The sequence below is a fragment of the Enhydra lutris genome, unplaced genomic scaffold (assembly GCF_002288905.1).
Source record: "Enhydra lutris kenyoni isolate GAN:26980312 unplaced genomic scaffold, ASM228890v2 scaffoldscaffold61, whole genome shotgun sequence".
Lineage (NCBI taxonomy): Eukaryota > Metazoa > Chordata > Mammalia > Carnivora > Mustelidae > Enhydra > Enhydra lutris.
The window spans coordinates 5,384,095-5,397,598 of record NW_019154145.1 but is presented as its reverse complement, the minus strand read 5'-3'; the positions used below and the strand labels follow the sequence as shown (position 1 = coordinate 5,397,598).

Here is a 13,504-nt window from a genome sequence, read left to right as displayed (position 1 = left end):
CTGCCCACCCCGCAGGAAGGAAGGTTCCGCCTGGAGAACCCGGTGTTCGCGAGCTCGGGGCAAGGGCCGAGCCCACCGCATAGAAATAAACAGGCGATCGGAGGGCAGGGACGGGCTCTCGGGCAGTCTCCACCGCTTGAGCGCGTACTGGCGCTTAACCATGCTCGAGCCACGGAAACCATGTGATGCTGAACTTCCTCTGCCTTCGCCCCCAGCCTGCTCCCCGCCTCCTGCGAGTGCCTCTTGCCCTTCCTCGTCTTGTGACTCTGGCGGAGCTCCAGGGTGGTCATGCAACCTGTCTCTAGACGCTCTGGGCCAAAAAAGGAAGAAAGGGCAAGAGCAGTCTCCAGGGCAGAGCTGACTGCCAAAAGCACTGTGAACGGCCCGGGGCTGCCCAGTGAACACAAAGGGATCTTTAAATGGGAAAGTCAGCGCAGAAGGAGACGGAGCGCATTCCCATGCAAAGGACAGCCCCACGCCAAGGGACGGATACACATACCACATGCAAACCCGCTAACTCAAGATAAAGCATACGCCTAAATGAAAAAAAATTAAAACGACAAAATGCAGGAAAAAAAAATAGGGGAGTAAATCTTCCTGACCTTGGGTTAGGCAAGGATTTCTTAGACATGACAAAAAAAACACAGAAGCGAAAACTTTGTAAAAGTGGACTCTGTCAAAAATAAAAGTGTGTGTGCTTCAAGCAACACTAAGAAAGTGTAAAGGCAGCCAGTAGGCTTGAAAAAAATTTGCAAATTGTATATCCAATAAGGGCCTAGCATAAAAAATATATAAATAATTCTTACAACTTAACAAGGAAAAGACAACCTAGTTTAAGAATGGGCAAAGGACGGACATTTATCCATAATGAACTCCCATGGTAAATGGACAGGTATCTGAAGAAGTTACCCAAATAGCCTGCAAGCCCATTAAAAGAGGCTCCATCATTAGGGAAATGCAAATAAAACCACAACGAGATGCTACTTTGCACCCATTGGGAGGGCTGAAATTAAAAATACAGACAATTCCAAGTGTTGGCAAGGACGTGGAGAAAGAAGACCCAGCACACACCGCCGGTAGGAGTGTAAGACGGTGCAGTGGCTTTGAAAAACAGCTTGGCAGTTAAACGTTAAACAAATAGTTCCCAGATGATTGAGTAACTCCTCTCCAAGAAACTACCCCAAATCCATGAAAACGTATGTCCACACGAAGATCTATACACAAAGCTTCATTGTGACATTATTCATAAGAGCCTAAAAGTATCAACAGTCTAAAGGCTCATCAGATGATGAACAGATAAGCAAACGTGGTCTATCCGTACAGCAGAAACTGTTAGCGATAAACAGGAATGACACATGCTACCAGATGGGTGAAACTCAAAAATGCTGTGCTAAGGGCCACGTCCCTCCACCCACAGCCTCCCAAGGTATGACCATTTGCGCGGAGCCACCGGGAAGGCCCCTGGAGCTGGGGTAGGAGCAGTGGTGACTAGCTACAGGCACGCTCACGGTGTCCTCCTGGGGAAGGGTGGAGTGGAGCCAGCAGGTTCCAACCTCCCGGGGCACCATGTGAGTTTAGTAGCTGGGGAAGGATGTGCTCGGTGCTCAAGAGAACCAGAGAAGTCGCTCTTCACCTAAAAAGTGCTCGCTTTGCCTCCATTGTGAATTATTTTGTTGAGAGAGAGAATTACCATCACGTCACTGTATTCATGGAAGGAGAGGTAGATGTGAGTAAAGAATGCAGAGCCTGAGAAAACCAGAAGCTGGGAGCAGGAAGAGTCTTCTCCATTGGATCAGCCTTTCCGGGCACCCCGTTGCTCAACGGAACAAGGCTCTGAGCCCTTTAAAGAAGACGTGAACCATCTGGTGGGATACAAAGGCTATCATCTCTAGATGATAAGAGAAGATAGAGAAGATAGAGAAGGAAACCTGATTTATTTGAAGAAGACAAAATAAGGTCCAGGTAGAGAATGAAAAGAATCTGCATCTCATCACAGCTCCACTACACATTCAAACTCTCATGGGATTGTCAGCTTATCAGCTGCCTCTTAATATTCCCACCGCCCTTTCAGCCGGTACTTGTGAAACATTTCCGGGCCCTATGTCGTGAGTTGCGTTTCAGACTCAGAAAGTGTGATAAATGGTGACCTTGTGGTGCGTCTGCTTTCCGTACTTTATGACGCTAACTGTGCAGCTTGTCCATCAGCGTGCACGGAGCGGATGCAATAGAGCTTGCCTTAGTGTTTCGGTTCAAATAGAGATCCTAATTCAGATGCTAACACCGTATGCCAGTTCTAGAATTTACCGTGGTTGTTGGTTTTCCTCTTCTGTTTTATTTAAAACGTAACAGTTTTGGTGCTGTCCTGGGACAGTCCTTGGCAATGACAGTGAACAGGACAGGTCATTAGGGTACACTTCCCCGGCTTCTGATTGGGAACCCAAGCCAAGAGAAGTCAAACAACCCGTCTGGGATTTTATCCTATGGTTAACTTAATCTCTGTGAGATCCAGCTTCCTTGTAGGTACAATGAGATAAGACTAGGGCTGTGGTTCTCAAAGTGTGGCCTGGGGAGATCCTTGAGACTCTTTCAAGGGCACTCAAGGTCAAAGCTGTTTTTGTAATGCTAAGACATCAGAGGAGTTTTCCAGAAGCTATAGGATATGTGATATCGCAACAGACTGAAGGCAAGGAGAAACAAGACAAGCTTACAGCTAAAACTCTTTGAATTTCATCTCAAATATACTTGATGCAGAATTCATTCTCTCTCTTTAGGCCAGTACTTATCCAAGCAGGTATTTTATAGCTTCAAAAACTTTCCACAAACCTACAGAACTTTTCCATATCTGCTAAATTTCTAGTATGCAAACTCATTAGGAGCTTGTGAGGTTTTTTGTTTTAAATTATCCCAGTTAGACAGGAAGGTTTATTTCAATGGAACGTAAAAATCACGTTATATATAGGAAAGGGTAAAACAAGTAAAGTTTCATACTAGAAGGGGAATGCATTTAGCTACCCTAGTACCTGGTATGCTCAGTTGGCATCCAGTAATCACTCAGTAAATATTTTTCTAAAGGAACAGGATTTAATCTTAAGTAAGCAGTTAATTCTTAGGTGGTTTGAGAATTGCCTTTAATGGAAATTAATGGAAAAAATTTAATGGAAAAAAAATGCCTTTAACAGGAAAAAAAACTAATGCTGGCTATTAGCAATATTCTCATAATATTAAATATCAGCTTAAGTTCCTGAAATACAGCTCCCGCTGCAGAATGCGGGGGAGTCTGAAATATCTCTTCATCTCTTTGGTATCAAGCCCTGAGCTGTCCTTTATCCTAAGATAAGCAAGCGCAACATCCTACCAGAGGATGTGAACTCCGCCTCTCTTAGCTCCGCTTGGAAGAGACTCGTCCTTGCTATCCTCACGGCCCGCTTTCCAAATAAACTGTCCAAATGCTTCCAGATGAAGAATTCTCTTTTTTGGGTCACCAAAGATGATATTAACCAGTCAGTGTAGAGAAGGAAAGTTCAGGTTGTCATCTGTACAAGGGAAAACGGTCCTCTTTCAACATAAAACCAATCACATATTGATGCTGCCTTTATGGGTTTGTTTGGTTTTTTTTTAATATTTTATTTATTTGACAGAGAGAGATCACAAGTAGGCAGAGAGGCAGGCAGAGAGAGAGAGAGAAAGAGAGAGGAGGAAGCAGGTTCCCTGCCCAACAGAGAGCCCGATGGGGAACTCGATCCCAGGACCCTGAGATCATGACCTGAGCTGAAGGCAGAGGCTTAACCCAGTGAGCCACCCAGGCACCCCTGGGTTTGTTTTTTTTTAATGAGATTATTTGTGTTGTACTTAGAAGTTAGTGCTGTACTTGAGGAGCATTTTCAAAAATGCAAATTAAAGATAACAATATGAGCTAACTGGGAGGTGTGTGGCCAGCCTTCCATGTAATGAACTTAAAGAAAGTGAACGTTCAAGTCCATACATAAAATCCTCCACAAACATTTAATCTGCATCTACTGTGTGCCAAGCACTGTGACAGGTGCTTAATAATATTTACACTTAAATCTATCACACATTTACTTAACCCCAAATTCCCATTCTAGATTCTGTCCCATTCTTATGTTTAAATTTTTTTGCATAATATTGCTCAATAGCTTTATATGCAACAATGTATCATTCCCCATTTTATTTATGAGAACAATTCATGGGCAAAAGGAACAGAGCAGCAAGGAAGCAAGCCAGGCTGTTCACCAGCTCCTGCCTGACTTCACGCCCCTGTCCTTTTTTTGACTCTTTTCAGATTCATTTTCCACCTACTGTTTGATGATTCCCCAACAACATTATCTCAAAGGCTCGGACCTTTGCTCTAAGATGAAGACCCAATCACACACACGTCATTGCTACCTGAGATTTTCCACATCCTGCTACCTGACAGGTTCCCAATTGCATTTTCTCACATATTCCTCTCAGGGAATGACTCTGTCCATCTCTGAACTGCCCAGATTAGGCTCCTTTTCCCCACATGAAGCAGCCACTTGTTTTCATCCGCTCTGTTTCTTTCATGCTTTTGTCTGTCTAGCGGTTCAAATGGCAAATTTTATGCTATGTATATTTTACAGTTTTATTTTTTTATTTTACAATTTTAAAAAACTAATAATGTTATATACCAAAAAGCATTAAATTGTGCACCTTCTTTTCCCAGTGTAATTAACACACAGCGTTATATTACCTTCAGGCGTACAATATGGTGATTCAATAATTCTTTTTTTTTTTAAGATTTTATTTATTTACTTGACAGACAGAGATCACAAGTAGGCAGAGAGGCAGGCAGAGAGAGAGGGAAGCAGGCTCCCTGCTGAGGGGAGAGCCCGATGCTGGGCTCGATTCCAGGACCCTGAGATCATGACCTGAGCCGAAGGCAGAGGCTTTAACCCACTGAGCCACCCAGGCGCCCCTGATTCAATAATTCTATATATTTCTTGGCACTCTTAATCCCTTCCCCCTATTTCCCCCATCCCCCTCCCACCTTCTCTCTGGTAACCATCAGTTTGTTCTCTGTAGTAACCATCAGTTTGTTCTCTGTAGTTGAATCAGTTCCTTGGTTTGCCTCTTTTTTAATTTGTTCGCTTGTTTTGTTGCTTAATTTCCACATATGAGTGATATCATGTGGAATTTGTTCTTCTTTAACTTATTTCACTCAGCATAATAATCTCTAGATCCAGCCGTGTTGTTGCAAATTGCAAGATTTCATTCTTTATTATAACTGAGTATATATATATTTATATATATTATATATATTATTATATTATATATTAAATAAATATGATTATATAAAATGTAATATATTAATATATAATTATATATTAATAATATATTAACATATTATATTGATATATAATATATATATTTATTTATACCACATCTTCTTTACCCATTCATCAATTAATTGAGGGACACTGGGCTGCTTCCATAATGTGGCTGTTGTAAATAATGCTTGAATAAGCACAGGGGTGCACATATCTTTTTGAATTAGTATTTTCATTTTTGTTCAGTAACTACCCAGTAGTGAAATTACTGGATCCTATGGTATTTCTATTTTTAATCTTCTTTTTTAAAATTTTTTATTTCTTTTCAGCGTAACAGTATTCATTGTTTTTGCACCACACCTAGTGCTCCATGCAATACGTGCCCTCCCGCCACCTGGCTACCCCGACCTCCCACCCCTCGCCCCTTCAAAACCCTCAGATTGTTTTTCAGAGTCCATAGTCTCTCATGGTTCACCTCCCCTTCCAATTTCCCTCAACTCCCTTCTCCTCTCCATCTCCCCATGTCCTCCATGTTATTTGTTATGCTCCACAAGTAAGTGAAACCATATGGTAATTGACTCTCTCTGCTTGACTTAGTTCACTCAGCATAATCTCTTCCAGTCCCGTCCATGTTGATACAAAAGTTGGGTATTCATCCTTTCTGATGGAGGCGTAATACTCCATAGTGTATATGGACCACATCTTCCTTATCCATATTTTTAATTTTCTGAGGAGCCTCCATACTGTTTTCCACAGTGGCTGCACCAGTTTGCATTCCACCAATAGTGAACAAGGATTCCTTTTCCTCCACATCCTCACCAACACTTGTTGTTTCTTGTGTTTTTTATTTTAGCCATTCTGACAGGTGTGAGGCGATACCTCATGATAGTTTGGATTTGTATTTCCTTGATGATTAGTGATGCTAGATAAACTCCTAGAAACATACAACCTCCCAGAACTGAATCAGGAAGAAACAGCAAATTTTAACAGACGGAATACCAGTAATTACATTGAAGCAGAAATCAATTCCCAACAATCAAAACTCCAAGACCAGACAGCTTCACAGGCAAACTCTACTGAACATTCAAAGAGTTAATACCTAATTCATCTCAAACTATTCCAAAAAATAGAAGAGGAAGGAAAGCTTCTATGATTATTCTACAAGGCTACCATTTCCCTGATACCAAAACCAGACAAAGACACTACAAAAACGAGAACTCCAGCCCAGTATCTCTGATGAAGACACACATACAAATCATCAACCAAGTATCAGCAAACCAAATCCAACAGTGCATTTCAAAAAGTCATTCCCCATGATCAAGTGGGATATATTCCTAAGTTGCAAGGGTGGTTCAAAATTCACAAACCGATCAGTATGATACACCACATCAATGAGAGAAAGGACAAGAACCATATGATCCTTTCAGTAGATGCAGAAAAAGCATTGACAAAGTATAACATTCATTCGTGATAAAACACCCTCAACAAAGAAGGTTTGGAGGGAACAGGTATCAACATAATAAAGGCTGTGTATGAAAACCCCACAGCTTGTATCAGCCTCAATGGGGAAAATTCCAGAGATTTTCCTCTATGGTCAGGAGCAAGGCAGGGACACCCACTCTCATCTGTTACTGTTATTCACTATAGTACTAGAAGTCTTAGCCTCAGCAATCGGACAGGAAGAAGAAATAAAAAGCATCCAGATGGGCAAAGAAGTCATCAAACTTTCACTATTTACAGAGACTTGATACTATATTAAAAAATAACCCTAAAGACTCTACCAAAAACCTCTCAAGCCCTGAATTCTTCATCACATTGTCTCGCTGCCTCTCCCCTGGTCCAGGTCCTCAACCCCTTTTCCCAAGACTGTCCCTGCAGCTTCGCCCTCTTACTGATCAAGGTAAGATACACACGACACAAAATTTACCACCTTAACTCTCTAATTTTTGACAGTACTCCTAGAGGGACTTCTCAAAACCCTGAGTTTGATGATCACTTGGCTTTTTCCCAGTTTGGCACCATGACAAAGCTGCTATGGCCATGAGTCCATGCTCGTTTGGGGGCTCACGGGTATACTTATTTCTGTTGGAGAGAAGAAACCTAGAAGTGAGAAGCCTGAGGTGATAATGTATACATGACTTTACTAGAGAAATGTCAGTGGGTTTAATTTATAAAAGGCCTCTTTAGACCTTGATGGAGGATACAGAAGTCTTATTAACATTCTAGAATATTTTTTGTTAAAACTCCAAATTTTGAAATGCATTTAGACCCAAGAGTTTGGGATGAGGGGTTGCAGGGCTGTACGTAAAATGTGAAGTGGGCATGTACACAGCAATTTGATTTGAGATACATATCAAATTCCTATTCATCTTCCAATCCACTGCCCCCACCATCCTCATAAGGAATCTGTATTTCTCAATCCTCTCCATTTTTTGGTTTGGGTTTATTTGTTGCCATAAAATTTGTTGCCATTTATTTGTTGTTTTTCTGTGTGGGTTTGTAAGTGCCAAACCCTAGAAGGAAGAGAGGCTGAGATTCTTGGATTGTGGACGGCAGTGACTGACAAGGGTCCTCAATGGCTTTAGACTTGGTGCTCAAACTTGGATGGGAAAGCCTCACACAGATTCCCATTCCAGAGGTAAGGAGCAAGTTCTCAAGTCTGTCCCTGAGTGGCCACCCTGTGATTCCGATATGCTTGGCTATGGCCATACTTTGAGAACTACTACTTATAAGACAGTTTTCAGTATAATTAATATGGCCATCATCGTGCTTTGCCCAAGCCTAACATCCTTAATACAGGGCGTGCTTTTCCTAAAGCCAGCTGTAGGACACTAAAGCACATTACTTTAAAGCTTGGACACTTTGAATGGAATCCTATTGTAATAAATCTGACCAAATATCAACATTATTATTTACAGTTCATTAAAATGAAACTGTCGTCACACAGCAGAGAGGAACGCAGTACTCTCTTTGTGTATACAAAGTCTACCTAGGTTAGAAAAAAAAAACTTAGCAGGAGGAATTTTGAAAAAGCCCATTCTTATAGCACTAAATAGTGATGCTGAAAGATGTTTTCATACCAAACCTGCAGCAACTGTGTTTTCAATGACAGAGAAATGAGTGTTGTTGGGTGAAGGGGAACAGAATATGCCACCCCAAAATATGCCATTTTGCCATATTGATTATTTTAAATTAAAGTTACTTAAGAAACAGCCCATGCAAAAAGGATACTCTGACCCTCTTTGGTTCCCCTGGAACCACAGGAAATGAACCTCCCCTATGAAAGGTCCCCTCCCTGTACCAGGAGGAAGAGAGACATCATCACCAGAGGTAGGGAATTTGGGGCCAAGAAGGCTACACACACAAATTTTATTACTTCTTCATTAGTTTACTGCCAAGTACAAACCCCTTTTCCTTGTCAATTCTTCATAAATTTATTGTTTCTTTTTCTAAAAGGTATAAAAACAAAACAAAACTGTCTGCTTTAGTTGCTTCTCTGAGTCTCATATTTTTATGGGTTCCTTTATGTACAAAACTCATTTTTCTCCTGTTACTCTGTCTTATGTCAGTTTAATTATTAGCCAGGCAAAGAACCTAGAAGGGGAAAAAGGAAAAAAAAAATCCTTCCCTAGATGGGTCATTGACTTTATGGATAATTTTGTTATGAGAAATGAAGGCCTTGTGTCTGTGAACCATTAAAAAACATATGCACAGGGACGCCTGGGTGGCTCAGTTGGTTGGACGACTGCCTTCAGCTCAGGTCATGATCCTGGAGTCCCGGGATCGAGTCCCGCGTTGGGCTCCGCGGGGAGTCTGCTTCTCTCTCTGACCTTCTCCTCGCTCATGCTCTCTCTCAAATAAATAAATAAAATCTTTAAAAAAAAAAAAAAAAACATATGCACAAAAAAACTCACTATGCTAAGTGGAAGAAGCCAGTCACAAAGACCACTTATAATATGATTCCATTCTTTTTTTTTTAAGATTTTATTTATTTATTTGACAGACAGAGATCACAAGCAGGCAGAGAGGCAGGCAGAGAGAGAGGGGGAAGCAGGCTCCCTGCTGAGCAGAGAGCCTGATGCAGGGCTCGATCCCAGGACCCTGAGACCATGACCCGAGCCAAAGACAGACTCTTTAGCCCACTGAGCCACCCAGGCGCCCCTATGAGTCCATTCTTGTGAAATATCAAGCTAAGCAAATCTAGAGACAGATAGTAGATTAGTGGTTACCTAGGGTTGGGGATTGAGGGAATGGAGGAATCTCTTTTGAGGTGATGAAAATGTTCTAAAATTAGATGATGGTGGTAGTTGTATAACTCTATAAATATACAAAAAACATTGAACTGTATATTTTAAAAGGGTAAATCTCGTGGTATCTGAATTATATCTCAATGACGTTTGTTTTAAAAAATCAACTTTTTAGGGGAAAAAATACTTATTTTTTGCTAAGGAAATAAAATCTAGCAAATGATAATGGGACTTGATTGTTGGGCTCTAGCACTTACAGGTGATTTTTTAAAAAATTATGAGTCACTTAAGTGTGATAATATTAGCATTTACCTTCTCAGAGTAGAAATGATGTCACTATCAATAGCTATTTGATATTGGGCAATTTTAATATCTACTGACGTTTTTTTTTCTAATTTTATTTTTTTTAATAAACATATAATGTATTTTTATCCCCAGGGGTACAGGTCTGTGAATCGCCAGGTTTACATATTTCACAGCACTTGTCATAGCACATACCCTCCCCAATGTCCATATCCCTACCACCCTCTCCCGTCCGCCCTCCCCCTAGCCACCCTCAGTCTGTTTTTTGAGATTGAGTTTTTTATGGTTTGTCTCCCTCCCAATCCCACCTTCTTTTTTTCTTTTCCTACCCCCCAACACCCCCACATTGCATCTCCACTTCTTCATATCAGGGAGATCATATGATAGTTGTCTTTCTCCAATTGACTTATTTCGCTAAGCATAAGACCCTCTAGTTCCATCCACGTCGTCGCAAATGGCAAGATTTCATTTCTTTTGATGGATGCATAATATTCCATTGTGTATATATGCCACATCTTCTTTATCCATTCCTCTGTTGATGGACATCTAGGTTCTTTCCATAGTTTGGCTATTGTGGACATTGCTGCTATAAACATTCGGGTGCATGTGCCCCTTCGGAGCACCACGTTTGTATCTTTAGGATATATACCCAATAGTGGAATCGCTGGGTCATAGGGTAGTTCTATTTTCTGTTTTTTCAGGAACCTCCACACGGTTTTCCAGAGTGGTTGCACCAGCTTGCATTCCCACCAACAGTGTAGGAGGGTTCCCCTCTCTCCGCATCCTTGCCAGCATCTGTCATTTCTTGACTTGTTAATTTTAGCCATGCAGACTGGTGTGAGGTGGGATCTCATTGTGGTTTTGATTTGTATCTCCCTGATGCCGAGTGATGTGGAACATTTTTTCATGTGTCTGTTGGCCATCTGGATGTCTTCTTTGCAGAAATTTCTGTTCATGTCCTCTGCCCATTTCTTGATTGGATTATTTGTTCTTTGGGTGTTGAGTTTGCTAAGTTCTTTATAGATTTTGGATACTAGCCCTTTATCCGATATGTCATTTGCAAATATCTTCTCCCATTCTGTCAGTTGTCTTTTGGTTTTGTTAACTGTTTCCTTTGCTGTGCAAAAGCTTTTGATCTTCATGAAATCCCAATAGTTCATTTTTGCCCTTGCTTTTGTTGTCTTTGGCGATGTTCCTAGGAAGAAGTTGCTGTGGTTGAGGTCAAAGAGGTTGCTGCCTGTGTTCTCCTCAAGGATTTTGATGGATTCCTTTCCCACATTGAGGTCCTTCATCCATTTTGAGTCTATTTTCATGTGTGGTGTAAGGAAATAGTACAATTTCATTTTTCTGCACTTGACTGTCCAATTTTCCCAGCACCACTTGTTGAAGAGGCTGTCTTTTTTCCACTGGACATTCCTTCCTGCTTTGTCAAAGATTAGTTGACCATAGAGTTGAGGGTCTATTTCTGGGCTCTCTATTCTGTTCCATTGATCTATGTGTCTGTTTTTGTGCCAGTACCATACTGTCTTGATGATGACAGCTTTGTAATAGAGCTTGAAGTCCGGAATTGTGATGCCACCAACTTTGGCTTTCTTTTTCAATATTCCTTTGGCTATTCGAGGTCTTTTCTGGTTCCATATAAATTTTAGGATTGTTTGTTCTATTTCTTTGAAAAAAATGGATGGGATTTTGATAGGGATTGCATTAAAGGTGTAGATTGCTTTAGGTAGCATAGACATTTTCACAATATTTGTACTTCCAATCCAGGAGCATGGAACATTTTTCCATTTCTTTGTGTCTTCCTCAATTTCTTTCATGAGTACTTTATAGTTTCTGAGTATAGATTCTTAGCCTCTTTGGTTAGGTTTATTCCTAGGTATGTTAGGGTTTTGGGTGCAATTGTAAATGGGACTGACTCCTTAATTTCTCTTTCTTCTGTCTTGTTGTTAGTGTAAAGAAATGCAACTGATTTCTGTGCATTGACTTTATATCCTGACACTTTACTGAATTCCTGTATAAGTTCTAGCAGTTTTGGAGAGGAGCCTTTTGGGTTTTCCACATATAGTATCATATCATCTGCAAAGAGTGCTAGTTTGACTTCTTCTTTGCCAATTTGGATGCCTTTAATTTCTTTTTGTTGTCTGATTGCTGAGGCTAGGACTCCTAGTACTATGTTGAAGAGCAGTGGTGATAATGGACATCCCTGGCGTGTTCCTGGCCTTATTGGAAAAGCTCTCAGTTTTTCTCCATTGAGAATGATATTCGCAGTCGGTTTTTCATAGATGGCTTTGATAATATTGAGGTATGTGCCCTCTATCCCTACACTTTGAAGAGTTTTAATCAATAAGGGATGCTGCACTTTGTCAAATGCTTTTTCAGCATCTATTGAGAGTATCATATGGTTCTTGTTCTTTCTTTTATTAATGTGTTGTATCACATAGATTGATTTGCGGACGTTGAACCAATCTTGCAGCCCTGGAATAAATCCCACTTGGTCGTGGTGAATAATCCTTTTAATGTACTATTGGATCCTATTGGCCAGTATTTTGGTGAGAATTTTAGGATATGTGTTCATCAGGGGTATTGGTCTGTAATTCTCTTTTTTGATGGGATCCTTGTCTGGTTTTGGGATCAAGGTGATGCCAGCCTCATAAAATGAGTTTGGAAGATTTCCTTTCATTTCTATTTTTCGGAACAGTTTCAGGAGAATAGGAATTAGTTCTTCTTTAAATGTTTCGTAGAATTCCCCTGGGAAGCCGTCTGGCCCTGGGCTTTTGTTTGTTTGGAGATTTTTGATGACTGTTTCAATCTCCTTACTGGTTATGGGTCTGTTCAGGTTTTCTATTTCTTCTTGGTTCTGTTGTGGTAGTTTATATGTCTCTAGAAATGCATCCATTTCTTCCAGATTGTTGAATTTGTTGGTGTAGAGTTGTTCATAGTATGTTCTTATAATTGTATTTCTTTGGTGTTAGTTGTGATCTCTCCTCTTTCATTCATGAATTTATTTATTTGGGTCCTTTCTCTTTTCTTTTTGATAAGTCTGGCCAGGGGTTTGTCAATCTTATTAATTATTTCAAAGAACCAGCTTCTAGTTTCATTGATTTGTTCTATTGTTTTTTTAGTTTCTATTTCATTGATTTCTGCTCTGATCTTTATGATTTCTCTTCTCCTGCTGGGTTTAGGCTTTCTTTGTTGTTCTTTCTCCAGCTCCTTTAAGTGTAGGGTTAGGTTATGTATTTGAGACCTTTCTTGTTTCTTGAGAAAGGCTTGTACCACTATATATTTTCCTCTCAGGACTGCCTTTGTTGTGTCCCACAGATTTTGAACCATTCTGTTTTCATTATCATTTGTTTCCATGAATTTTTTCAATTCTTCTTTAATTTCCTGGTTGAACTATTCATTTTTTAGAAGGATGCTGTTTAGTCCCCAAGTATTTGGGTTCTTTCCAAATTTCCTCTTGTGATTGAGTTCTAGCTTCAGAGCATTGTGGTCTGAAAGTATGCAGGGAATGATCCCAATCTTTTGATACCGGTTGAGACCTGATTTATGTCCCAGGATGTGATCTATTCTGGAGAATGTTCCATGTGCACTAGAGAAGAATGTATATTCTGTTGCTTTGGGATGGAATGTTCTGAATATATCTGTGAT

The 13,504-nt window shown here is 40.4% G+C and overlaps 1 pseudogene; it reads left to right on the top strand.

Annotated features, from left to right (window-relative positions):
* The first annotated feature begins 1,428 nt into the window (after nucleotides 1–1,428).
* Nucleotides 1,429–1,892, top strand: LOC111158597 (annotated as a pseudogene).
* Nucleotides 1,893–13,504: the final 11,612 nt, after the last annotated feature.